Raw genomic sequence first — 27438 nt, forward strand, 5'->3', positions numbered from 1 at the left:
AGGTGGCTGCTGCCGTGCGCAGGTATTTAAAGGCTCAGAGCCTATTGTGACACGTGCAGCAGTGTTCCATTGCCACATTCCATCTACTGCAGGCAGGATACCTGGCTGGCTGAACAGCATTGAGAAGCTCACAGAGACCGCTATAAGCAACACTTTAAAAGAACGCCACAGACCAATCAACCAAACTTTTTTGGGTTATTTTTTATAGTCTGCAGGCATGAAATTAAAGAAGTTGCGGCAATTGGTTGCGGCCTACGGTGCCACCTACGGATCCTGAAAAGTCCATTTGTGGAGATGGGCACCTGGACTCCCGTTAAGAAGACATGTTTTCAACCTCTAGATCCCTTACATGCCTGCACTTTTCAGCTTGCTGCTGCTGCTGCTGGCTGTCCAGCAGCAGACTGAAGGTGGCTGCTGCCGTGCGCAGGTATATAAAGGCTCAGAGCCTATTGTGACACGCACAGCAGTGTTCCATTGCCACATTCCATCTACTGCAGGCAGGATACCTGGCTGGCTGAACAGCATTGAGAAGCTCACAGAGACCGCTATAAGCAACACTTTAAAAGAACGCCACAGACCAATCAACCAAACTTTTTTGGGTTATTTTTTATAGTCTGCAGGCATGAAATTAAAGAAGTTGCGGCAATTGGTTGTGGTCTAAAGTGCCACCTTTGGATCCTGAAAAGTCCATTTGTGGAGATGGGCACCTGGACTCCCATTAAGAAGACATGTTGTCAACCTCTAGATCCCTTACATGCCTGCACTTTTCGGCTTGCTGCTGCTGGATGTCCAGCAGCAGACTGAAGGTGGCTGCTGCCGTGCGCAGGTATATAAAGGCTCAGAGCCTATTGTGACACGCGCAGCAGTGTTCCATTGCCACATTCCATCTACTGCAGGCAGGATATCTGGCTGGCTGAACAGCATTGAGAAGCTCACGGAGACCGCTATAAGCAACACTTTAAAAGAACGCCACAGACCAATCAACCAAACTTTTTTGGGTTATTTTTTATAGTCTGCAGGCATGAAATTAAAGAAGCTGCGGCAATTGGTTGCGGCCTACGGTGCCACCCTCGGATCCTGAAAAGTCCATTTGTGGAGATGGGCACCTGGACTCCCGTTAAGAAGACATGTTGTCAACCTCTAGATCCCTTACATGCCTGGACTTTTCGTCTTGCTGCTGCTGCTGCTGGCTGTCCAGCAGCAGACTGAAGGTGGCTGCTGCCGTGCGCAGGTATATAAAGGCTCAGAGCCTATTGTGACACGCGCAGCAGTGTTCCATTGCCACATTCCATCTACTGCAGGCAGGATACCTGGCTGGCTGAACAGCATTGAGAAGCTCACAGAGACCGCTATAAGCAACACTTTAAAAGAACGCCACAGACCAATCAACCAAACTTTTTTGGGTTATTTTTTATAGTCTGCAGGCATGAAATTAAAGAAGTTGTGGCTATTGGTTGCGGCCAACGGTGCCACCCTCGGATCCTGAAAAGTTCATTTGTGGAGATGGGCACCTGGTCTCCCGTTAAGTAGACATGTTGTCAACCTCTAGATCCCTTACATGATTGCACTTTTCGGCTTGCTGCTGCTGCTGCTGGCTGTCCTGCAGCAGACTGAAGGTGGCTGCTGCCGTGCGCAGGTATATAAAGGCTCAGAGCCTATTGTGACACGCGCAGCAGTGTTCCATTGCCACATTCCATCTACTGCAGGCAGGATACCTGGCTGGCTGAACAGCATTGAGAAGCTCACAGAGACCGCTATAAGCAACAATTTAAAAGAACGCCACAGACCAATCAACCAAACTTTTTTGGGTTATTTTTTATAGTCTGCAGGCATGAAATTAAAGAAGTTGCGGCAATTGGTTGTGGTCTACAGTGCCACCCTCGGATCCTGAAAAGTCCATTTGTGAAGATGGGCTCCTGGACTCCCGTTAAGAAGACATGCTGTAAACATCTAGATCCCTTACATGATTGCACTTTTCGGCTTGCTGCTGCTGCTGCTGGCTGTCCAGCAGCAAACTGAAGGTAGCTGCTGCCGTGCGCAGGTATATAAAGGCTCAGAGCCTATTGTGACACGCGCAGCAGTGTTCTATTGCCACATTCCATCTACTGCAGGCAGGATATCTGGCTGGCTGAACAGCATTGAGAAGCTCACAGAGACCGCTATAAGCAACACTTTAAAAGAACGGCACAGACCAATCAACCAAACTTTTTTGGGTTATTTTTTATAGCCTGCAGGCATGAAATTAAAGAAGTTGCGGCAATTGGTTGCGGCCTACGGTGCCACCCTCGGATCCTGAAAAGTCCATTTGTGGAGATGGGCACCTGGACTCCCGTTAAGAAGACATGCTGTCAACCTCTAGATCCCTTACATGATTGCACTTTTCGGCTTGCTGCTGCTGCTGCTGGCTGTCCAGCAGCAGACTGAAGGTGGCTGCTGCCGTGCGCAGGTATATAAAGGCTCAGAGCCTATTGTGACACACGCAGCAGTGTTCCATTGCCACATTCCATCTACTGCAGGCAGGATACCTGGCTGGCTGAACAGCATTGAGAAGCTCACAGAGACCGCTATAAGCAACACTTTAAAAGAACGCCACAGACCAATCAACCAAACTTTTGTGGGTTATTTTTTATAGTCTGCAGGCATGAAATTAAAGAAGTTGCGGCAATTGGTTGCGGCCTACGGTGCCACCCTCGGATCCTGAAAAGTCCATTTGTGGAGATGGGCACCTGGATTCCCGTTAAGAAGACATGTTGTCAACCTCTAGATCCCTTACATGATTGCACTTTTCGGCTTGCTGCTGCTGGCTGTTCAGCAGCAGACTGAAGGTGGCTGCTGCCGTGTCCAGGTATATAAAGGCTCAGAGCCTATTGTGACATGCGCAGCAATGTTCCATTGCCACATTCCATGTACTGCAGGCAGGATACCTGGCTGGCTGAACAGCATTGAGAAGCTCACAGAGACCGCTATAAGCAACACTTTAAAAGAACGCCACAGACCAATCAACCAAACTTTTTTGGGTTATTTTTTATAGTCTGCAGGCATGAAATTAAAGAAGTTGCGGCAATTGGTTGTGGTCTAAAGTGCCACCTTCGGATCCTGAAAAGTCCATTTGTGGAGATGGGCACCTGGACTCCCGTTAAGAAGACATGCTGTCAACCTCTAGATCCCTTACATGATTGCACTTTTCGGCTTGTGCTGCTGCTGGCTGTCCAGCAGCAAACTGAAGGTGGCTGCTGCCGTGCGCAGGTATATAAAGGCTCAGAGCCTATTGTGACACGCGCAGCAGTGTTCTATTGCCACATTCCATCTACTGCAGGCAGGATACCTGGCTAGCTGAACAGCATTGCGAAGCTCACAGAGAAAGCTATAAGCAACACTTTAAAAGAACGCCACAGACCAATCAACCAAACTTTTTTGGGTTATTTTTTATAGTCTGCAGGCATGAAATTAAAGAAGTTGCGGCAATTGGTTGCGGCCTACTGTGCCACCCTCGGATCCTGAAAAGTCCATTTGTGGAGATGGGCACCTGGACTCCCGTTAAGAAGACATGTTGTCAACCTCTAGATCCCTTACATGCCTGCAATTTTCGGCTTGCTGCTGCTGCTGGCTGTCCAGCAGCAGACTGAAGGTGGCTGCTGTCGTGCGCAGGTATATAAAGGCTCAGAGCCTAATGTGACACGAGCAGCAGTGTTCCATTGCCACATTCCATCTACTGCAGGCAGGATACCTGGCTGGCTGAACAGCATTGAGAAGCTCACAGAGACCGCTATAAGCAACACTTTAAAAGAACGCCACAGACCAATCAACCAAACTTTTTTGGGTTATTTTTTATAGTCTGCAGGCATGAAATTAAAGAAGTTGCGGCAATTGGTTGCGGCCTACGGTGCCACCCTCGGATCCTGAAAATTCCATTTGTGGAGATGGGCACCTGGACTCCCGTTAAGAAGACATGTTTTCAACCTCTATATCCCTTACATGCCTGCACTTTTCGGCTTGCTGCTGCTGCTGCTGGCTGTCCAGCAGCAGACTGAAGGTGGCTGCTGCCGTGCGCAGGTATATAAAGGCTCAGTGCCTATTGTGACACGCGCAGCAGTGTTCCATTGCCACATTCCATCTACTGCAGGCAGGATACCTGGCTGGCTGAACAGCATTGAGAAGCTGACAGAGACCGCTATAAGCAACACTTTAAAAGAACGCCACAGACCAATCAACCAAACTTTTTTGGGTTATTTTTTATAGTCTGCAGGCATGAAATTAAAGAAGTTGCGGCAACTGGTTGCGGCCTACGGTGCCACCCTCGGATCCTGAAAAGTCCATTTGTGGAGATGGGCACCTGGATTCCCGTTAAGAAGACATGTTGTCAACCTCTAGATCCCTTACATGCCTGCACTTTTCGGCTTGCTGCTGCTGTTGCTGGCTGTCCAGCAGCAGACTGAAGGTGGCTGCTGCCGTGCTCAGGTATCTAAAGGCTCAGAGCCTATTGTGACACGCGCAGCAGTGTTCCATTGCCACATTCCATCTACTGCAGGCAGGATACCTGGCTGGCTGAACAGCATTGAGAAGCTCACAGAGACCGCTATAAGCAACACTTTAAAAGAACGCCACAGACCAATCAACCAAACTTTTTTGGGTTATTTTTTATAGTCTGCAGGCATGAAATTAAAGAAGTTGCGGCAATTGGTTGCGGCCTACGGTGCCACCCTCGGATCCTGAAAAGTCCATTTGTGGAGATGGGCACCTGGACTCCCGTTAAGAAGACATGTTGTCAACATCTAGATCCCTTATATGCCTGCACTTTTCGGCTTGCTGCTGCTGCTGGCTGTCCAGCAGCAGACTGAAGGTGGTTGCTGCCGTGCGCAGGTATATAAAGGCTCAGAGCCTATTGTGACACGTGCAGCAGTGTTCTATTGCCACATTCCATCTACTGCAGGCAGGATACCTGGCTGGCTGAACAGCATTGAGAAGCTCACAGAGACCGCTATAAGCAACACTTTAAATGAACGCCACAGACCAATCAACCAAACTTTTTTGGGTTATTTTTATAGTCTGCAGGCATGAAATTAAAGAAGTTGCGGCAATTGGTTGTAGCCTACGGTGCCACCATCGGATCCTGAAAAGTCCATTTGTGGAGATGGGCACCTGGACTCCTGTTAAGAAGACATGTTGTCAACCTCTAGATCCCTTACATGCCTGCACTTTTCGGCTTGCTGCTGCTGCTGGCTGTCCAGCAGCAGACTGAAGGTGGCTGCTGCCGTGCGCAGGTATATAACGGCTCAGAGCCTATTGTGACACGCGCAGCAGTGTTCCATTGCCACATTCCATCTACTGCAGGCAGGATACCTGGCTGGCTGAACAGCATTGAGAAGCTCACAGAGACCGCTATAAGCAACACTTTAAAAGAACGCCACAGACCAATCAACCAAACTATTTGGGTTATTTTTTATAGTCTGCAGGCATGAAATTAAAGAAGTTGCGGCAATTGGTTGCGGCCTACGGTGCCACCCTCGGATCCTGAAAAGTCCATTTGTGGAGATGGGCACCTGGACTTCAGTTAAGAAGACATGTTGTCAACCTCTAGATCCCTTACATGCCTGCACTTTTCGGCTTGCTGCTGCTGCTGGCTGTCCAGCCGCAGACTGAAGGTGGCTGCTGCCGTGCGCAGGTATATAAAGGCTCAGAGCCTATTGTGACACGCGCAGCGGTGTTCCATTGCCACATTCCATCTACTGCAGGCAGGATACCTGGCTGGCTGAACAGCATTGAGAAGCTCACAGAGACCGCTATAAGCAACACTTTAAAAGAACGCCACAGACCAATCAACCAAACTTTTTTGGGTTATTTTTTATAGTCTGCAGGCATGAAATTAAAGAAGTTGCGTCAATTGGTTGCGGCCTACGGTGCCACCCACGGATCCTGAAAAGTCCATTTGTGGAGATGGGCACCTGGACTCCCGTTAAGAAGACATGTTTTCAACCTCTAGATCCCTTACATGCCTGCACTTTTCAGCTTGCTGCTGCTGCTGCTGGCTGTCCAGCAGCAGACTGAAGGTGGCTGCTGCCGTGCGCAGGTATATAAAGGCTCAGAGCCTATTGTGACACGCACAGCAGTGTTCCATTGCCACATTCCATGTACTGCAGGCAGGATACCTGGCTGGCTGAACAGCATTGAGAAGCTCACAGAGACCGCTATAAGCAACACTTTAAAAGAACGCCACAGACCAATCAACCAAACTTTTTTGGGTTATTTTTTATAGTCTGCAGGCATGAAATTAAAGAAGTTGCGGCAATTGGTTGTGGTCTAAAGTGCCACCTTTGGATCCTGAAAAGTCCATTTGTGGAGATGGGCACCTGGACTCCCGTTAAGAAGACATGTTGTCAACCTCTAGATCCCTTACATGCCTGCACTTTTCGGCTTGCTGCTGCTGCTGGCTGTCCAGCAGCAGACTGAAGGTGGCTGCTGACGTGCGCAGGTATATAAAGGCTCAGAGCCTATTGTGACACGCGCAGAAGTGTTCCATTGCCACATTCCATCTACTGCAGGCAGGATACCTGGCTGGCTGAACAGCATTGAGAAGCTCACAGAGACCGCTATAAGCAACACTTTAATTGAACGCCACAGACCAATCAACCAAACTTTTTTGGGTTATTTTTTATAGTCTGCAGGCATGAAATTAAAGAAGTTGCGGCAATTGGTTGCGGCCTACGGTGCCACCCTCGGATCCTGAAAAGTCCTTTTGTGGAGATGGGCACCTGGACTCCCGTTAAGATGACATGTTGTCAACCTCTAGATCCCTTACATGCCTGCACTTTTCGGCTTGCTGCTGCTGCTTCCAGACTGAAGGTGGCTGCTGCCGTGCGCAGGTATATAAAGGCTCAGAGCCTATTGTGACACGCGCAGCAGTGTTCCATTGCCACATTCCATCTACTGCAGGCAGGATACCTGGCTGGCTGAACAGCATTGAGAAGTTCACAGAGACCGCTATAAGCAACACTTTAAAAGAACGCCACAGACCAATCAACCAAACTTTTTTGGGTTATTTTTTATAGTCTGCAGGCATGAAATTAAAGAAGTTGTGGCTATTGGTTGCGGCCAACGGTGCCACCCTCGGATCCTGAAAAGTTAATTTGTGGAGATGGGCTCCTGGACTCCCGTTAATAAGACATGCTGTAAACATCTAGATCCCTTACATGATTGCACTTTTCGGCTTGCTGCTGCTGCTGCTGGCTGTCCAGCAGCAAACTGAAGGTGGCTGCTGCCGTGCGCAGGTATATAAAGCCTCAGAGCCTATTGTGACACGCGCAGCAGTGTTCTATTGCCACATTCCATCTACTGCAGGCAGGATATCTGGCTGGCTGAACAGCATTGAGAAGCTCACAGAGACCGCTATAAGCAACACTTTAAAAGAACGCCACAGACCAATCAACCAAACTTTTTTGGGTTATTTTTTATAGCCTGCAGGCATGAAATTAAAGAAGTTGCGGCAATTGGTTGCGGCCTACGGTGCCACCCTCGGATCCTGAAAAGTCCATTTGTGGAGATGGGCACCTGGACTCCCGTTAAGAAGACATGTTGTCAACCTCTAGATCCCTTACATGCCTGCACTTTTCGGCTTGCTGCTGCTGCTGCTGGCTGTCCAGCAGCAGACTGAAGGAGGCTGCTGCTGTGCGCAGGTATATAAAGGCTCAGAGCCTATTGTGACACGCGCAGCAGTGTTCCATTGCCACATTCCTTCTACTGCAGGCAGGATACCTGGCTGGCTGAACAGCATTGAGAAGCTCACAGAGACCGCTATAAGCAACACTTTAAAAGAACGCCACAGACCAATCAACCAAACTTTTTTGGGTTATTTTTTATAGTCTGCAGGCATGAAATTAAAGAAGTTGCGGCAATTGGTTGTGGCCTACGGTGCCACCCTCGGATCCTGAAAAGTCCATTTGTGGAGATGGGCACCTGGACTCCCGTTAAGAAGACTTGTTGTCAACCTCTAGATCCCTTACATGCCTGCACTTTTCGGCTTGCTGCTGCTGCTGGCTGTCCAGCAGCAGACTGAAGGTGGCTGCTGCCGTGCGCAGGTATATAAAGGCTCAGAGCCTATTGTGACACGCGCAGCAGTGTTCCATTGCCATATTCCATCTACTGCAGGCAGGATACCTGGCTGGCTGAACAGCATTGAGAAGCTCACAGAGACTGCTATAAGCAACACTTTAAAAGAACGCCACAGACCAATCAACCAAACTTTTTGGGGTTATTTTTTATAGTCTGCAGGCATGAAATTAAAGAAGTTGCGGCAATTGGTTGCGGCCTACGGTGCCACCCTCGGATCCTGAAAAGTCCATTTGTGGAGATGGGCACCTGGACTCCCGTTAAGAAGACATGTTGTCAACCTCTAGATCACTTACATGCCTGCACTTTTCGGCTTGCTGCTGCTGCTGCTGGCTGTCCAGCAGCAGACTGAATGTGGCTGCTGCCGTGCGTAGGTATATAAAGGCTCAGAGCCTATTGTGACACGCGCAGCAGTGTTCCACTGCCACATTCCATCTACTGCAGGCAGGATACCTGGCTGGCTGAAGAGCATTGAGAAGCTCACAGAGACCGCTATAAGCAACACTTTAAAAGAACGCCACAGACCAATCAACCAAACTTTTTTTGGGTTATTTTGTATTGTCTGCAGGCATGAAATTAAAGAAGTTGCGGCAATTGGTTGCGGCCTAAGGTGCCACCCTCAGATACTGAAAAGTCCATTTGTGGAGATGGGCACCTGGACTCCCGTTAAGAAGACATGTTGTCAACCTCTAGATCACTAACATGCCTGCACTTTTCGGCTTGCTGCTGCTGCTGCTGGCTGTCCAGCAGCAGACTGAAGGTGGCTGCTGACGTGCGCAGGTATATAAAGGCTCAGAGCCTATTGTGACACGCGCAGCAGTGTTCCATTGCCACATTCCATCTGCTGAAGGCAGGATACCTGGCTGGCTGAACAGCATTGAGAAGCTCACAGAGACCGCTATAAGCAACACTTTAAAAGAACGCCACAGACTAATCAACCAAACTTTTTTGGGTTATTTTTTATAGTCTGCGGGCATGAAATTAAAGAAGTTGCGGCAATTGGTTGCGGCCTACGGTGCCACCCTCGGATCCTGAAAAGTCCATTTGTGGAGATGGGCACGTGGACTCCGGTTAAGAAGACATGTTGTCAACCTCTAGATCCCGTACATGCCTGCACTTTTCGGCTCGCTGCTGCTGCTGCTGGCTGTCCAGCAGCAGACTGAAGGTGGCTGCTGCCGTGCGCAGGTATTTAAAGGCTCAGAGCCTATTGTGACACGCGCAGCAGTGTTCCATTGCCACATTCCATCTACTGCAGGCAGGATACCTGGCTGGCTGAACAGCATTGAGAAGGTCACAGAGAGCGCTATAAGCAACACTTTAAAAGAACGCCACAGACCAATCAACCAAACTTTTTTGGGTTATTTTTTATAGTCTGCAGGCATGAAATTAAAGAAGTTGCGGCAATTGGTTGCGGCCTACGGTGCCACCCTCGGATCCTGAAAAGTCCTTTTGTGGAGATGGGCACCTGGACTCCCGTTAAGAAGACATGTTGTCAACCTCTAGATCCCTTACATGCCTGCACTTTTCGGCTTGCTGCTGCTGCTTCCAGACTGAAGGTGGCTGCTGCCGTGCGCAGGTATATAAAGGCTCAGAGCCTATTGTGACACGCGCAGCAGTGTTCCATTGCCACATTCCATCTACTGCAGGCAGGATACCTGGCTGGCTGAACAGCATTGAGAAGCTCACAGAGACCGCTATAAGCAACACTTTAAAAGAACGCCACAGACCAATCAACCAAACTTTTTTGGGTTATTTTTTATAGTCTGCAGGCATGAAATTAAAGAAGTTGTGGCTATTGGTTGCGGCCAACGGTGCCACCCTCGGATCCTGAAAAGTTCATTTGTGGAGATGGGCACCTGGTCTCCCGTTAAGTAGACATGTTGTCAACCTCTAGATCCCTTACATGATTGCACTTTTCGGCTTGCTGCTGCTGGCTGTCCTGCAGCAGACTGAAGGTGGCTGCTGCCGTGCGCAGGTATATAAAGGCTCAGAGCCTATTGTGACACGCCCAGCAGTGTTCCATTGCCACATTCCATCTACTGCAGGCAGGATACCTGGCTGGCTGAACAGCATTAAGAAGCTCACAGAGACCGCTATAAGCAACACTTTAAAAGAACGCCACAGACCAATCAACCAAACTTTTTTGGGTTATTTTTTATAGTCTGCAGGCATGAAATTAAAGAAGTTGCGGCAATTGGTTGTGGTCTACAGTGCCACCCTCGGATCCTGAAAAGTCCATTTGTGGAGATGGGCTCCTGGACTCCCGTTAATAAGACATGCTGTAAACATCTAGATCCCTTACATGATTGCACTTTTCGGCTTGCTGCTGCTGCTGCTGGCTGTCCAGCAGCAGACTGAAGGTGGCTGCTGCCGTGCGCAGGTATATAAAGGCTCAGAGCCTATTTTGACACGCGCAGCAGTGTTCCATTGCCACATTCCATCTACTGCAGGCTGGATACGTGGCTGGCTGAACAGCATTGAGAAGCTCACAGAGACCGCTATAAGCAACACTTTAAAAGAACGCCACAGACCAATCAACCAAACTTTTTTGGGTTATTTTTTATAGTCTGCAGGCATGAAATTAAAGAAGTTGCGGCAAATGGTTGCGGCCTACGGTGCCACCCTCGGATCCTGAAAAGTCCATTTGTGGAGATGGGCACCTGGACTCCCGTTAAGAAGACATGTTGTCAACCTCTAGATCCCTTACATGCCTGCACTTTTCGGCTTGCTGCTGCTGGCTGTCCAGCAGCAGACTGAAGGAGGCTGCTGCTGTGCGCAGGTATATAAAGGCTCAGAGCCTATTGTGACACGCGCAGCAGTGTTCCATTGCCACATTCCATCTACTGCAGGCAGGATACCTGGCTGGCTGAACAGCATTGAGAAGCTCACAGAGACCGCTATAAGCAACACTTTAAAAGAACGCCGCAGACCAATCAACCAAACTTTTTTGGGTTATTTTTTATAGTCTGCAGGCATGAAATTAAAGAAGTTGCGGCAATTGGTTGCGGCCTACGGTGCCACCCTCGGATCCTGAAAAGTCCATTTGTGGAGATGGGCACCTGGACTCCCGTTAAGAAGACTTGTTGTCAACCTCTAGATCCCTTACATGCCTGCACTTTTCGGCTTGCTGCTGCTGCTGGCTGTCCAGCAGCAGACTGAAGGTGGCTGCTGCCGTGCGCAGGTATATAAAGGCTCAGAGCCTATTGTGACACACGCAGCAGTGTTCCATTGCCACATTCCATCTACTGCAGGCAGGATACCTGGCTGGCTGAACAGCATTGAGAAGCTCACAGAGACCGCTATAAGCAACACTTTAAAAGAACACCACACACCAATCAACCAAACTTTTGTGGGTTATTTTTTATAGTCTGCAGGCATGAAATTAAAGAAGTTGCGGCAATTGGTTGCGGCCTACGGTGCCACCCTCGGATCCTGAAAAGTCCATTTGTGGAGATGGGCACCTGGACTCCCGTTAAGAAGACATGTTGTCAACCTCTAGATCCCTTACATGCCTGCACTTTTCGGCTTGCTGCTGCTGCTACTGGCTGTCCGGCAGCAGACTGAAGGTGGCTGCTGCCGTGCGCAGGTATATAAAGACTCAGAGCCTATTGTGACACGCGCAGCAGTGTTCCATTGCCACATTCCATCTACTGCAGGCAGGATACCTGGCTGGCTGAACAGCATTGAGAAGCTCACAGAGACCGCTATAAGCAACACTTTAAAAGAACGCCACAGACCAATCAACCAAACTTTTGTGGGTTATTTTTTATAGTCTGCAGGCATGAAATTAAAGAAGTTGCGGAAATTGGTTGCGGCCTACGGTGCCACCCTCGGATCCTGAAAAGTCCATTTGTGGAGATGGGCACCTGGATTCCCGTTAAGAAGACATGTTGTCAACCTCTAGATCCCTTACATGCCTGCACTTTTCGGCTTGCTGCTGCTGCTGGCTGTCCAGCAGCAGACTGAAGGTGGCTGCTGCCGTGCGCAGGTATATAAAGGCTCAGAGCCTATTATGACACGCGCAGCAGAGTTCCATTGCCACATTCCATCTACTGCAGGCAGGATATCTGGCTGGCTGAACAGCATTGAGAAGCTCACAGAGACCGCTAAAAGCAACATTTTAAAAGAACGCCACAGACCAATCAACCAAACTTTTTTGGGTTATTTTTTATAGAGTGCAGGCATGAAATTAAAGAAGTTGCGGCAATTGGTTGCGGCCTACGGTGCCACCCTCGGATCCTGAAAAGTCCATTTGTGGAGATGGGCACCTGGACTCCCGTTAAGAAGACATGTTGTCAACCTCTAGATCCCTTACATGCCTGCACTTTTCGGCTTGCTGCTGCTGCTGCTGGCTGTCCAGCAGCAGACTGAAGGAGGCTGCTGCCGTGCGCAGGTATATAAAGGCTCAGAGCCTATTGTGACACGCGCAGCAGTGTTCCATTGCCACATTCCTTCTACTGCAGGCAGGATACCTGGCTGGCTGAACAGCATTGAGAAGCTCACAGAGACCGCTATAAGCAACACTTTAAAAGAACGCCACAGACCAATCAACCAAACTTTTTTGGGTTATTTTTTATAGTCTGCAGGCATGAAATTAAAGAAGTTGCGGCAATTGGTTGTGGCCTACGGTGCCACCCTCGGATCCTGAAAAGTCCATTTGTGGAGATGGGCACCTGGACTCCCGTTAAGAAGACTTGTTGTCAACCTCTAGATCCCTTACATGCCTGCACTTTTCGGCTTGCTGCTGCTGCTGCTGGCTGTCCAGCAGCAGACTGAAGGTGGCTGCTGCCGTGCGCAGGTATATAAAGGCTCAGAGCCTATTGTGACACGCGCAGCAGTGTTCCATTGCCATATTCCATCTACTGCAGGCAGGATACCTGGCTGGCTGAACAGCATTGAGAAGCTCACAGAGACTGCTATAAGCAACACTTTAAAAGAACGCCACAGACCAATCAACCAAACTTTTTTGGGTTATTTTTTATAGTCTGCAGGCATGAAATTAAAGAAGTTGCGGCAATTGGTTGCGGCCTACGGTGCCACCCTCGGATCCTGAAAAGTCCATTTGTGGAGATGGGCACCTGGACTCCCAATAAGAAGATATGTTGTCAACCTCTAGATCCCTTACATGCCTGCACTTTTCGGCTTGCTGCTGCTGCTGCTGGCTGTCCAGCAGCAGACTGAAGGTGGCTGCTGCCGTGCGCTGGTACATAAAGGCTCAGAGCCTATTGTGACACGCGCAGCAGTGTTCCATTGCCACATTCCATCTACTGCAGGCAGGATACCTGGCTGGCTGAAGAGCATTGAGAAGCTCACAGAGACCGCTATAAGCAACACTTTAAAAGAACGCCACAGACCAATCAACCAAACTTTTTTGGGTTATTTTTTATAGTCTGCGGGCATGAAATTAAAGAAGTTGCGGCAATTGGTTGCGGCCTACGGTGCCACCCTCGGATCCTGAAAAGTCCATTTGTGGAGATGGGCACGTGGACTCCCGTTAAGAAGACATGTTGTCAACCTCTAGATCTCTTACATGTCGGCACTTTTCGGATTGCTGCTGCTGCTGGCTGTGCAGCAGCAGACTGAAGGTGGCTGCTGCCGTGCGCAGGTATATAAAGGCTCAGAGCCTATTGTGAAACGTGCAGCAGTGTTCCATTGCACATTCCATCTACTGCAGGCAGGATACCTGGCTGGCTGAACAGCATTGGGAAGCTCACAGAGACCGCTATAAGCAACACTTTAAAAGAACGCCACAGACCAATCAACCAAACTTTTTGGGGTTATTTTTTATAGTCTGCAGGCATGAAATTAAAGAAGTTGCGGCAATTGGTTGCGGCCTACGGTTCCACCCTCGGATCCTGAAAAGTCCATTTGTGGAGATGGGCACCTGGACTCCCGTTAAGAAGACATGTTGTCAACCTCTAGATCCCTTACATGCCTGCACTTTTCGGCTCGCTGCTGCTGCTGCTGGCTGTCCAGCAGCAGACTGAAGGTGGCTGCTGCCGTGCGCAGGTATTTAACGGCTCAGAGCCTATTGTGACACTCGCAGCAGTGTTCCATTGCCACATTCCATCTACTGCAGGCAGGATACCTGGCTGGCTGAACAGCATTGAAAAGCTCACAGAGACCGCTATAAGCAACACTTTAAAAGAACGCCACAGACCAATCAACCAAACTTTTTGGGGTTATTTTTTATAGTCTGCAGGCATGAAATTAAAGAAGTTGCGGCAATTGGTTGCGGCCTACGGTGCCACCCTCGGATCCTGAAAAGTCCATTTGTGGAGATGGGCACCTGGACTCCCGTTAAGAAGACATGTTGTCAACCTCTAGATCACTTACATGCCTGCACTTTTCGGCTTGCTGCTGCTGCTGCTGGCTGTCCAGCAGCAGACTGAAGGTGGCTGCTGCTGTGCGCAGGTATATAAAGGCTCAGAGCCTATTGTGACACGCGCAGCAGTGTTCCACTGCCACATTCCATCTACTGCAGGCAGGATACCTGGCTGGCTGAAGAGCATTGAGAAGCTCACAGAGACCGCTATAAGCAACACTTTAAAAGAACGCCACAGACCAATCAACCAAACTTTTTTTGGGTTATTTTGTATTGTCTGCAGGCATGAAATTAAAGAAGTTGCGGCAATTGGTTGCGGCCTAAGGTGCCACCCTCAGATACTGAAAAGTCCATTTGTGGAGATGGGCACCTGGACTCCCGTTAAGAAGACATGTTGTCAACCTCTAGATCACTAACATGCCTGCACTTTTCGGCTTGCTGCTGCTGCTGCTGGCTGTCCAGCAGCAGACTGAAGGTGGCTGCTGACGTGCGCAGGTATATAAAGGCTCAGAGCCTATTGTGACACGCGCAGCAGTGTTCCATTGCCACATTCCATCTGCTGAAGGCAGGATACCTGGCTGGCTGAACAGCATTGAGAAGCTCACAGAGACCGCTATAAGCAACACTTTAAAAGAACGCCACAGACCAATCAACCAAACTTTTTTGGGTTATTTTTTATAGTCTGCGGGCATGAAATTAAAGAAGTTGCGGCAATTGGTTGCGGCCTACGGTGCCACCCTCGGATCCTGAAAAGTCCATTTGTGGAGATGGGCACGTGGACTCCCGTTAAGAAGACATGTTGTCAACCTCTAGATCCCGTACATGCCTGCACTTTTCGGCTCGCTGCTGCTGCTGCTGGCTGTCCAGCAGCAGACTGAAGGTGGCTGCTGCCGTGCGCAGGTATTTAAAGGCTCAGAGCCTATTGTGACACGCGCAGCAGTGTTCCATTGCCACATTCCATCTACTGCAGGCAGGATACCTGGCTGGCTGAACAGCATTGAGAAGGTCACAGAGAGCGCTATAAGCAACACTTTAAAAGAACGCCACAGACCAATCAACCAAACTTTTTTGGGTTATTTTTTATAGTCTGCAGGCATGAAATTAAAGAAGTTGCGGCAATTGGTTGCGGCCTACGGTGCCACCCTCGGATCCTGAAAAGTCCATTTGTGGAGATGGGCACCTGGACTCCCGTTAAGAAGACATGTTGTCAACCTCTAGATCCCTTACATGCCTGCACTTTTCGGCTTGCTGCTGCTGCTGCTGGCTGTCCAGCAGCAGACTGAAGGTGGCTGCTGTCGTGCACAGGTATATAAAGGCTCAGAGCCTATTGTGACACGCGCAGCAGTGTTCCATTGCCACATTCCATCTACTGCAGGCAGGATACCTGGCTGGCTGAACAGCATTGAGAAGCTCACAGAGACCGCTATAAGCAACATTTTAAAACAACGCCACAGACCAATCAACCAAACTTTTTTGAGTTATTTTTTATAGTCTGCAGGCATGAAATGAAAGAAGTTGCGGCAATTGGTTGCGGCCTACGGTGCCACCCTCGGATCCTGAAAAGTCCATTTGTGGAGATGGGCACCTGGACTCCCGTTAAGAAGACATGTTGTCAACCTCTAGATCACTAACATGCCTGCACTTTTCGGCTTGCTGCTGCTGCTGGCTGTCCAGCAGCAGACTGAAGGTGGCTGCTGCCGTGTGCAGGTATATAAAGGCTCAGAGCCTATTGTGACATGAGCAGCAGTGTTCCATTGCCACATTCCATCTGCTGAAGGTAGGATACCTGGCTGGCTGAACAGCACTGAGAAGCTCACAGAGACCGCTATAAGCAACATTTTAAAAGAACGCCACAGACCAATCAACCAAACTTTTTTGGTTTAGTTTTTATAGTCTGCAGGCATGAAATTAAAGAAGTTGCGGCAATTGGTTGCGGCCTACGGTGCCACCCTCGGATCCTGAAAAGTCCATTTGTGGAGATGGGCACCTGGACTCCCGTTAAGAAGACATGTTGTCAACCTCTAGATCCCGTACATGCCTGCACTTTTCGGCTCGCTGCTGCTGCTGCTGGCTGTCCAGCAGCAAACTGAAGGAGGCTGCTGCCGTGCGCAGGTATATAAAGGCTCAGAGCCTTTTGTGACACGCGCAGCAGTGTTCCATAGCCACATTCCATCTACTGCAGGCAGGATACCTGGCCGGCTAAACAGCATTGAGAAGCTCACAGAGACCGCTATAAGCAACACTTTAAAAGAATGCCACACACCAATCAACCAATCTTTTTTGGGTTATTTTTTATAGTCTGCAGGCATGAAATTAAAGAAGTTGCGGCAATTGGTTGTGGCCTACGGTGCCACCCTCGGATCCTGAAAAGTCCATTTGTGGAGATGGGCACCTGGACTCCCGTTAAGAAGACATGTTGTCAACCTCTAGATCCCTTACATGCCTGCACTTTTCGGCTTGCTGCTGCTGCTGCTGGCTGTCCAGCAGCAGACTGAAGGTGGCTGCTGTCGTGCACAGGTATATAAAGGCTCAGAGCCTATTGTGACACGCGCAGCAGTGTTCCATTGCCACATTCCATCTACTGCAGGCAGGATACCTGGCTGGCTGAACAGCATTGAGAAGCTCACAGAGACCGCTATAAGCAACACTTTAAAAGAACGCCACAGATCAATCAACCAAACTTTTTTGGGTTATTTTTTATAGTCTGCAAGCATGAAATTAAAGAAGTTGCGGCAATTGGTTGCGGCCTACGGTGCCACCCTCGGATCCTGAAAAGTCCATTTGTGGAGATGGGCACCTGGACTCCCGTTAAGAAGACATGTTGTCAACCTCTAGATCCCTTACATGACTGTACTTTTCGGCTTGCTGCTGATGCTGCTGGCTGTCCAGCAGCAGACTGAAGGTGGCTGCTGCCGTGCGCAGGTATATAAAGGCTCAGAGCCTATTGTGACACGCGCAGCAGTGTTCCATTGCCACATTCCATCTACTGAAGGCAGGATACCTGGCTGACTGAACAGCATTGAGAAGCTCACAGAGACCGCTATAAGCAACACTTTAAAAGAACGCCAGAGACCAATCAACCAAACTTTTTTGGGTTATTTTTTATAGTCTGTAGGCATGAAATTAAAGAAGTTGCGGAAATTCTTTGCGTCCTACGGTGCCACTCTCGGATCCTGAACAGTCCATTTGTGGAGATGGGCACCTGGACTCCCGTTAAGAAGACATGTTGTCAACCTCTAGATCCCTTACATGCCTGCACTTTTCCGCTTGCTGCTGCTGCTGGCTGTCCAGCTGCAGACTGAAGGTGGCTGCTGCCGTGCGCAGGTATATAAAGGCTCAGAGCGTATTGTGACACGCGCAGCAGTGTTCCATTGCCACATTCCATCTACTGCAGGCTGGATACGTGGCTGGCTGAACAGCATTGAGAAGCTCACAGAGACCGCTATAAGCAACACTTTAAAAGAACGCCACAGACCAATCAACCAAACTTTTTTGGGTTATTTTTTATAGTCTGCAGGCATGAAATTAAAGAAGTTGCGGCAATTGGTTGCGGCCTACGGTGCCACCCTCGGATCCTGAAAAGTCCATTTGTGGAGATGGGCACCTGGACTCCCGTTAAGAAGACATGTTGTCAACCTCTAGATCCCTTACATGCCTGCACTTTTCGGCTTGCTGCTGCTGGCTGTCCAGCAGCTGACTGAAGGTGGCTGCTGCCGTGCGCAGGTATATAAAGGCTCAGAGCCTATTGTGACACGCGCAGCAGTGTTCCATTGCCACATTACATCTACTGCAGGCAAAATGCCTGGCTGGCTGAACAGCATTGAGAAGCTCACAGAGATCGCTATAAGCAACACTTTAAAAGAACGCCACAGACCAATCAACCAAACTTTTTTGGCTTATTTTTTATAGTCTGCAGGCATGAAATTAAAGAAGTTGCGGCAATTGGTTGCGGCCTACGGTGCCACCCTCGGATCCTGAAAAGTCCATTTGTGGAGATGGGCACCTGGACTCCCGTTAAGAAGACATGGTGTCAACCTCTAGATCCCTTACATGCCTGCACTTTTCCGCTTGCTGCTGCTGCTGCTGGCTGTCCAGCAGCAGACTGAAGGTGGCTGCTGCCGTGCGCAGGTATATAAAGGCTCAGAGCCTATTGTGACACGCGCAGCAGTGTTCCATTGCCACATTCCATCTACTGCAGGCAGGATACCTGGCTGGCTGAACAGCATTGAGAAGCTCACAGAGACCGCTATAAGTAACACTTTAAAAGAACGCCACAGACCAATCAACCAAACTTTTTTGGGTTATTTTTTATAGTCTGCAGGCATGAAATTAAAGAAGTTGCGGCAATTGGTTGCGGCCTACGGTGCCACCCTCGGATCCTGAAAAGTCCATTTGTGGAGATGGGCACCTGGACTCCCGTTAAGAAGACATGTTGTCAACCTCTAGATCCCTTACATGACTGCACTTTTCCGCTTGCTGCTGCTGCTGCGGCTGGCTGTCCAGCAGCAGACTGAAGGTGGCTGCTGCCGTGCGTAGGTATATAAAGGCTCTCAGCCTATTGTGACACTCGCAGCAGTGTTCCATTGCCACATTCCATCTACTGCAGGCAGGATACCTGGCTGGCTGAACAGTATTGAGAAGCTCACAGAGACCGCTATAAGCAACACTTTAAAAGAACGCCACAGACCAATCAACCAAACTTTTTTGGGTTATTTTTTATAGTCTGCAGGCATGAAATTAAAGAAGTTGCGGCAATTGGTTGCGGCCTACGGTGCCACCCTCGGATCCTGAAAAGTCCATTTGTGGAGATGGGCACCTGGACTCCCGTTAAGAAGACATGTTGTCAACCTCTAGATCCCTTACATGCCTGCACTTTTCGGCTTGCTGCTGCTGCTGCTGGCTGTCCAGCAGCAGACTGAAGGTGGCTGCTGCCGTGCGCAGGTATATAAAGGCTCAGAGCCTATTGTGACACACGCAGCAGTGTTCCATTGCCACATTCCATCTACTGCAGGCAGGATACCTGGCTGGCTGAACAGCATTGAGAAGCTCACAGAGACCGCTATAAGCAACACTTTAAAAGAACACCACAGACCAATCAACCAAACTTTTGTGGGTTATTTTTTATAGTCTGCAGGCATGAAATTAAAGAAGTTGCGGCAATTGGTTGTGGCCTACGGTGCCTCCCTCGGATCCTGAAAAGTCCATTTGTGGAGATGGGCACCTGGACTCCCGTTAAGAAGACATGTTGTCAACCTCTAGATCCCTTACATGCCTGCACTTTTCGGCTTGCTGCTGCTGCTACTGGCTGTCCGGCAGCAGACTGAAGGTGGCTGCTGCCGTGCGCAGGTATATAAAGGCTCAGAGCCTATTGTGACACGCGCAGCAGTGTTCCATTGCCACATTCCATCTACTGCAGGCAGGATACCTGGCTGGCTGAACAGCATTGAGAAGCTCACAGAGACCGCTATAAGCAACACTTTAAAAGAACGCCACAGACCAATCAACCAAACTTTTGTGGGTTATTTTTTATAGTCTGCAGGCATGAAATTAAAGAAGTTGCGGCAATTGGTTGCGGCCTACGGTGCCGCCCTCGGATCCTGAAAAGTCCATTTGTGGAGATGGGCACCTGGACTCCCGTTAAGAAGACATGTTGTCAACCTCTTGATCCCATACATGCCTGCACTTTTCGGCTTGCTGCTGCTGCTGGCTGTCCAGCAGCAGACTGAAGGTGGCTGCTGCCGTGCGCAGGTATATAAAGGCTCAGAGCCTATTGTGACACGCGCAGCAGAGTTCCATTGCCACATTCCATCTACTGCAGGCAGGATATCTGGCTGGCTGAACAGCATTGAGAAGCTCACAGAGACCGCTAAAAGCAACATTTTAAAAGAACGCCACAGACCAATCAACCAAACTTTTTTGGGTTATTTTTTATAGAGTGCAGGCATGAAATTAAAGAAGTTGCGGCAATTTGTTGCGGCCTACGGTGCCACCCTCGGATCCTGAAAAGTCCATTTGTGGAGATGGGCACCTGGACTCCCGTTAAGAAGACATGTTGTCAACCTCTAGATCCCTTACATGCCTGCACTTTTCGGCTTGCTGCTGCTGCTGGCTGTCCAGCAGCAGACTGAAGGAGGCTGCTGCTGTGCGCAGGTATATAATGGCTCAGAGCCTATTGTGACAGGCGCAGCAGTGTTCCATTGCCACATTCCATCTACTGCAGGCAGGATACCTGGCTGGCTGAACAGCATTGAGAAGCTCACAGAGACCGCTATAAGCAACACTTTAAAAGAACGCCACAGACCAATCAGCCAAACTTTTTTGGGTTATTTTTTATAGTCTGTAGGCATGAAATTAAAGAAGTTGCGGCAATTGGTTGCGGCCTACGGTGCCACCCTCGGATCCTGAAAAGTCCATTTGTGGAGATGGGCACCTGGACTCCCGTTAAGAAGACTTGTTGTCAACCTCTAGATCCCTTACATGCCTGCACTTTTCGGCTTGCTGCTGCTGCTGCTGGCTGTCCAGCAGCAGACTGAAGGTGGCTGCTGCCGTGCGCAGGTATATAAAGGCTCAGAGCCTATTGTGACACACGCAGCAGTGTTCCATTGCCACATTCCATCTACTGCAGGCAGGATACCTGGCTGGCTGAACAGCATTGAGAAGCTCACAGAGACCGCTATAAGCAACACTTTAAAAGAACGCCACAGACCAATCAACCAAACTTTTTTGGGTTATTTTTTATAGTCTGCAGCCATGAAATTAAAGAAGTTGCGGCAATTTGTTGCGGCCTACAGTGCCACCCTCGGATCCTGAAAAGTCCATTTGTGGAGATGGGCACCTGGACTCCCGTTAAGAAGACACGTTGTCAGCCTCTAGATCCCTTACATGCCTGCACTTTTCGGCTTGTTGCTGCTGCTGCTGCTGGCTGTCCAGCAGCAGACTGAAGGTGGCTGCTGCCGTGCGCAGGTATATAAAGGCTCAGAGCCTATTGTGACACGCGCAGCAGTGTTCCATTGCCACATTCCATCTACTGCAGGCAGGATACCTGGCTGGCTGAACAGCATTGAGAAGCTCACAGAGACCGCTATAAGCAACACTTTAAAAGAACTCCACAGACCAATCAACCAAACTTTTTTGGGTTATTTTTTATAGTCTGCAGGCATGAAATTAAAGAAGTTGCGGCAATTGGTTGCGGCCTACGGTGCCACCCTCAGATCTTGAAAAGTCCATTTGTGGAGATGGGCACCTGGACTCCCGTTAAGAAGACATGTTGTCAACCTCTAGATCCCTTACATGCCTGCACTTTTCGGCTTGCTGCTGCTGCTGCTGGCTGTCCAGCAGCAGACTGAAGGTGGCTGCTGCCGTGCGCAGGTATATAAAGGCTCAGAACCTATTGTGACACGCGCAGCAGTGTTCCATTGCCACATTTCATCTACTGCAGTCAGGATACCTGGCTGGCTGAACAGCATTGAGAAGCTCACAGAGACCGCTATAAGCAACACTTTAAAAGAACGCCACAGACCAATCAACCCAAACTTTTTTGGGTTATTTTTTATAGTCTGCAGGCATGAAATTAAAGAAGTTGCGGCAATTGGTTGCAGCCTACGGTGCCACCCTCGGATCCTGAAAAGTCCATTTGTGGAAATGGGCACCTGGACTCCCGTTAAGAAGACATGTTGTCAACCTCTAGATCCCTTACATGCCTGCACTTTTCGGCTTGCTGCTGCTGCTGGTGGCTGTCCAGCAGCAGACTGAAGGTGGCTGCTGCTGTGCGTAGATATATAAAGGCTCAGAGCCTATTTTGACACGCGCAGCAGTGTTCCATTGCCACATTCCATCTACTGCAGGCAGGATACCTGGCTGGCTGAACAGCATTGAGAAGCTCACAGAGACCGCCATAAGCAACACTTTAAAAGAACGCCACAGACCAATCAACCAAACTTTTTTGGGTTATTTTTTATAGTCTGCAGGCATGAAATTAAAGAAGTTGCGGCAATTGGTTGCGGCCTACGGTGCCACCCTCGGATCCTGAAAAGTCCATTTGTGGAGATGGGCACCTGGACTCCCGTTAAGAAGACATGTTGTCAACCTCTAGATCCCTTACATGCTTGCACTTTTCGGCTTGCTGCTGCTGGCTGTCCAGCAGCAGACTGAAGGTGGCTGCTGCCGTGCGCAGGTATATAAAGGCTCAGAGCCTATTGTGACACGCGCAGCAGTGTTCCATTGCCACATTCCATTGACTGCAGGCAGGATACCTGGCTGGCTGAACAGCATTGAGAAGCTCACAGAGACCGCTATAAGCAACACTTTAAAAGAAAGCCACAGACCAATCAACCAAACTTTTTTGGGTTAATTTTTATAGTCTGCAGGCATGAAATTAAAGAAGTTGCGGCAATTGGTTGCGGCCTACGGTGCCACCTCGGATCCTGAAAAGTCCATTTGTGGAGATGGGCACCTGGACTCCCGTTAAGAAGACATGTTGTCAACCTCTAGATCCCTTACATGCCTGCACTTTTCGGCTTGCTGCTGCTGCTGCTGGCTGTCCAGCAGCAGACTGAAGGTGGATGCTGCCATGCGCAGGTATATAAAGGCTCAGAGCCTATTGTGACACACGCAGCAGTGTTCCATTGCCACATTCCATCTACTGCAGGCAGGATACCTGGCTGGCTGAACAGCATTGAGAAGCTCACAGAGCCCGCTATAAGCTACACTTTAAAAGAATGCCACAGACCAATCAACCAAACTTTTTTGGGTTATTTTTTATAGTCTGCAGGCATGAAATTAAAGAAGTTGCGGCAATTGGTTGCGGCCTACGGTGCCACCCTCGGATCTTGAAAAGTCCATTCGTGGAGATGGGCACCTGGACTCCCGTTAAGAAGACATGTTGTCAACCTCTAGATCCCTTACATGCCTGCACTTTTCGGCTTGCTGCTGCTGCTGGTGGCTGTCCAGCAGCAGACTGAAGGTGGCTGCTGCTGTGCGTAGATATATAAAGGCTCAGAGCCTATTGTGACACGCGCAGCAGTGTTCCATTGCCACATTCCATTTACTGCAGGCAGGATACCTGGCTGGCTGAACAGCATTGAGAAGCTCACAGAGACCGCTACAAGCAACATTTTAAAAAAACGCCACAGACCAATCAACCAAACTTTTTCGGGTTATTTTTTATAGTCTGCAGGCATGAAATTAAAGAAGTTGCGGCAATTTGTTGCGGCCTACGGTGCCACCCTCGGATCCTGAAAAGTCCATTTGTGGAGATGGGCACCTGGACTTCCGTTAAGAAGACATATTGTCAACCTCTAGATCCCTTACATGCCTGCACTTTGCGGCTTCCTGCTGCTGCTGCTGGCTGTCCAGGAGCAGACTGAAGGTGGCTGCTTCCGTGCGCAGGTATATAAAGGCTCAGAGCCTATTGCGACACGCGCAGCAGTGTTCCATTGCCACATTCCATCTACTGCAGGCAGGATACCTGGCTGGCTGAACAGCATTGAGAAGCTCACAGAAACCGCTATAAGCAACACTTTAAAAGAACGCCACAGACCAATCAACCAAACTTTTTTGGGTTATTTTCTTAGTCTGCAGGCATGAAATTAAAGAAGTTGCGGCAATTGGTTGCGGCCTACGGTGCCACCCTCGGATCCTGAAAAGTCCATTTGTGGAGATGGGCACCTGGACTCCCGTTAAGAAGACATATTGTCAACCTCTAGATCCCTTACATGCCTGCACTTTGCGGCTTCCTGCTGCTGCTGCTGGCTGTCCAGCAGCAGACTGAAGGTGACTGCTGCCGTGCGCAGGTATATAAAGGCTCAGAGCCTATTGTGACACGCACAGCAGTGTTCCATTGCCACATTCCATTTACTGCAGGCAGGATACCTGGCTGGCTGAACAGCATTGAGAAGCTCACAGAGACCGCTACAAGCAACATTTTAAAAAAACGCCAAAGACCAATCAACCAAACTTTTTCGGGTTATTTTTTATAGTCTGCAGGCATGAAATTAAAGAAGTTGCGGCAATTGGTTGCGGCCTACGGTGCCACCCTCGGATCCTGAAAAGTCCATTTGTGGAGATGGGCACCTGGACTTCCGTTAAGAAGACATATTGTCAACCTCTAGATCCCTTACATGCCTGCACTTTGCGGCTTCCTGCTGCTGCTGCTGGCTGTCCAGGAGCAGACTGAAGGTGGCTGCTTCCGTGCGCAGGTATATAAAGGCTCAGAGCCTATTGCGACACGCGCAGCAGTGTTCCATTGCCACATTCCATCTACTGCAGGCAGGATACCTGGCTGGCTGAACAGCATTGAGAAGCTCACAGAAACTGCTATAAGCAACACTTTAAAAGAACGCCACAGACCAATCAACCAAACTTTTTTGGGTTATTTTCTTAGTCTGCAGGCATGAAATTAAAGAAGTTGCGGCAATTGGTTGCGGCCTACGGTGCCACCCTCGGATCCTGAAAAGTCCATTTGTGGAGATGGGCACCTGGACTCCCGTTAAGAAGACATATTGTCAACCTCTAGATCCCTTACATGCCTGCACTTTGCGGCTTCCTGCTGCTGCTGCTGGCTGTCCAGCAGCAGACTGAAGGTGACTGCTGCCGTGCGCAGGTATATAAAGGCTCAGAGCCTATTGTGACACGCACAGCAGTGTTCCATTGCCACATTCCATCTACTGCAGGCAGGATACCTGGCTGGCTGAACAGCATTGAGGAGCTCACAGAGACCGCTATAAGCAACACTTTAAAAGAACGCCACAGACCAATCAACCAAACTTTTTTGGGTTATTTTCTTAGTCTGCAGGCATGAAATTAAAGAAGTTGCGGCAATTGGTTGCGGCCTACGGTGCCACCCTCGGATCCTGAAAAGTCCATTTGTGGAGATGGGCACCTGGACTCCCGTTAAGAAGACATATTGTCAACCTCTAGATCCCTTACATGCCTGCACTTTGCGGCTTCCTGCTGCTGCTGCTGCTGCTGCTGGCTGTCCAGCAGCAGACTGAAGGTGACTGCTGCCGTGCGCAGGTATATAAAGGCTCAGAGCCTATTGTGACACGCGCAGCAGTGTTCCATTGCCACATTCCATCTACTGCAGGCAGGATACCTGGCTGGCTGAACAGCATTGAGAAGCTCACAGAGACCGCTATAAGCAACACTTTAAAAGAACGCCACTGACCAATCAACCAAACTTTTTTGGGTTATTTTTTATAGTCTGCAGGCATGAAATTAAAGAAGTTGCGGCAATTGGTTGCGGCCTACGGTGCCACCCTCGGATCCTGAAAAGTCCATTTGTGGAGATGGGCACCTGGACTCCCGTTAAGAAGACATGTTGTCAACCTCTAGATCCCTTACATGCTTGCACTTTTCGGCTTGCTGCTGCTGGCTGTCCAGCAGCAGACTGAAGGTGGCTGCTGCCGTGCGCAGGTATATAAAGGCTCAGAGCCTATTGTGACACGCGCAGCAGTGTTCCATTGCCACATTCCATCTACTGCAGGCAGGATACATGGCTGGCTGATGTAACGGGTCTGGGAGGCGGAACCTCTGAGCTACTATACAAGGGGGCGGTCCTTGTAAGGGAGCGGGTGGCGACCAGGGTAGACGGGCAGGCAGTCACAGCAGGTGACCGGGACAGTCTCTGAATGAACGGACAGGAGGTCACGGCAAGTGACCGGGGCAGTCTCTGGATGAACGGGCAGGAGGTCACGGCAAGTGACCGGGGCAGTCTCTGGATGAACGGGCAGGAGGTCACGGCAAGTGACTGGGGCAGTCTCTGGGTAAAGGATTGGTACGACCTGTGGCGGCAGATGATAGACGTGAGCTCCCAGGTGAGCAGTCGAGAGTCTCTGGATAAACGGGTGGTCACAGCATGTGACGGCGGAGCCTCCAGGAAGACCAACAGACAGGTAGCAGATGAGCGCTCCCAGGTGAGCGGGCAGGAGTCTCTGGACAGGCGGGTGGTCACAGCACGTGACGGCAGAGCCTCCTGGTAGGCCAGCAGACAGGCAGCAGATGAGCGCTCCCAGGTGAGCGGGCAAGCTGGTCCTTAGACAGACTGACAGGAGTTGGAAGGCAGACCGTCGGACCTCAGGCAAGCAGGCAAGTAGAAGGTGTGCGCTCCCAGGTGAGCGGGCAAGCTGATCCTTAGACAGACTGACAGGAGTTGGAAGGCAGACCGTCGGACCTCAGGCTAGCAGGCAGGTAGCAGGATATCAGGCAGGAATTAGACAGCAGACTGGCAGGAATCTGGCAGGTATCTGGCAGGTAACTGGCAACGGGACCTGAGGGCTGAAGCAGAGTAGTGAACAGTGCTACAACATTGCTCGGGCACCTCCATTTTGGAGGAGGTGCCTTTTATATGGGAGGTCCTCCGGCAATTGGCCGGGGACTCCTTAGGACGGCGCGCGCGGTCCCTTTAAGAGAGGGGGAGCGCGCACGCGCGCTCCCTAAGCACACTGCCGGGGAAGGAGCGCGTGCCGGAAGCAGCGGGGAGAGAAGCGCTGGAGGACGCCGCGCCAGGAGCGGGGAGGTGAGAGGGACGGCGTCTCTGCCTAGAACGGGGCAGAGACACCGATGCTACAGCTGAACAGCATTGAGAAGCTCACAGAGACCGCTATAAGCAACACTTTAAAAGAACGCCACAGACCAATCAACCAAACTTTTTGGGGTTATTTTTTATAGTCTGCAGGCATGAAATTAAAGAAGTTGCGGCAATTGGTTGCGGCCTACGGTTCCACCCTCGGATCCTGAAAAGTCCATTTGTGGGGATGTAAAGAGAGGAGAGAACAAGTCGCAATGGGTGACTCAGTATTGCAATTGTTAGAGGGGTGTGGGGATGGCTACTAACCTTATGAATGTGTGCACCTCTGCACAACCCCAGTGTAAAGCTCCACAAGCTCCGCTCTGTTGGTGGCTGTCATCTATTTCCAGCGGCATTCACAGATCCTGATCTCTCGGTGGTGGATCACGTGGTCAGGTTAGTAGTACGTAACGCCGAGATAGACGCCCAGCTTCACCAACAGCCC

Source organism: Phyllobates terribilis, unplaced genomic scaffold, assembly GCF_046119375.1.
Source record: "Phyllobates terribilis strain yellow unplaced genomic scaffold, ASM4611937v1 Scaffold_71__1_contigs__length_7168151, whole genome shotgun sequence".
Taxonomy (NCBI): Eukaryota; Metazoa; Chordata; class Amphibia; order Anura; family Dendrobatidae; genus Phyllobates; species Phyllobates terribilis.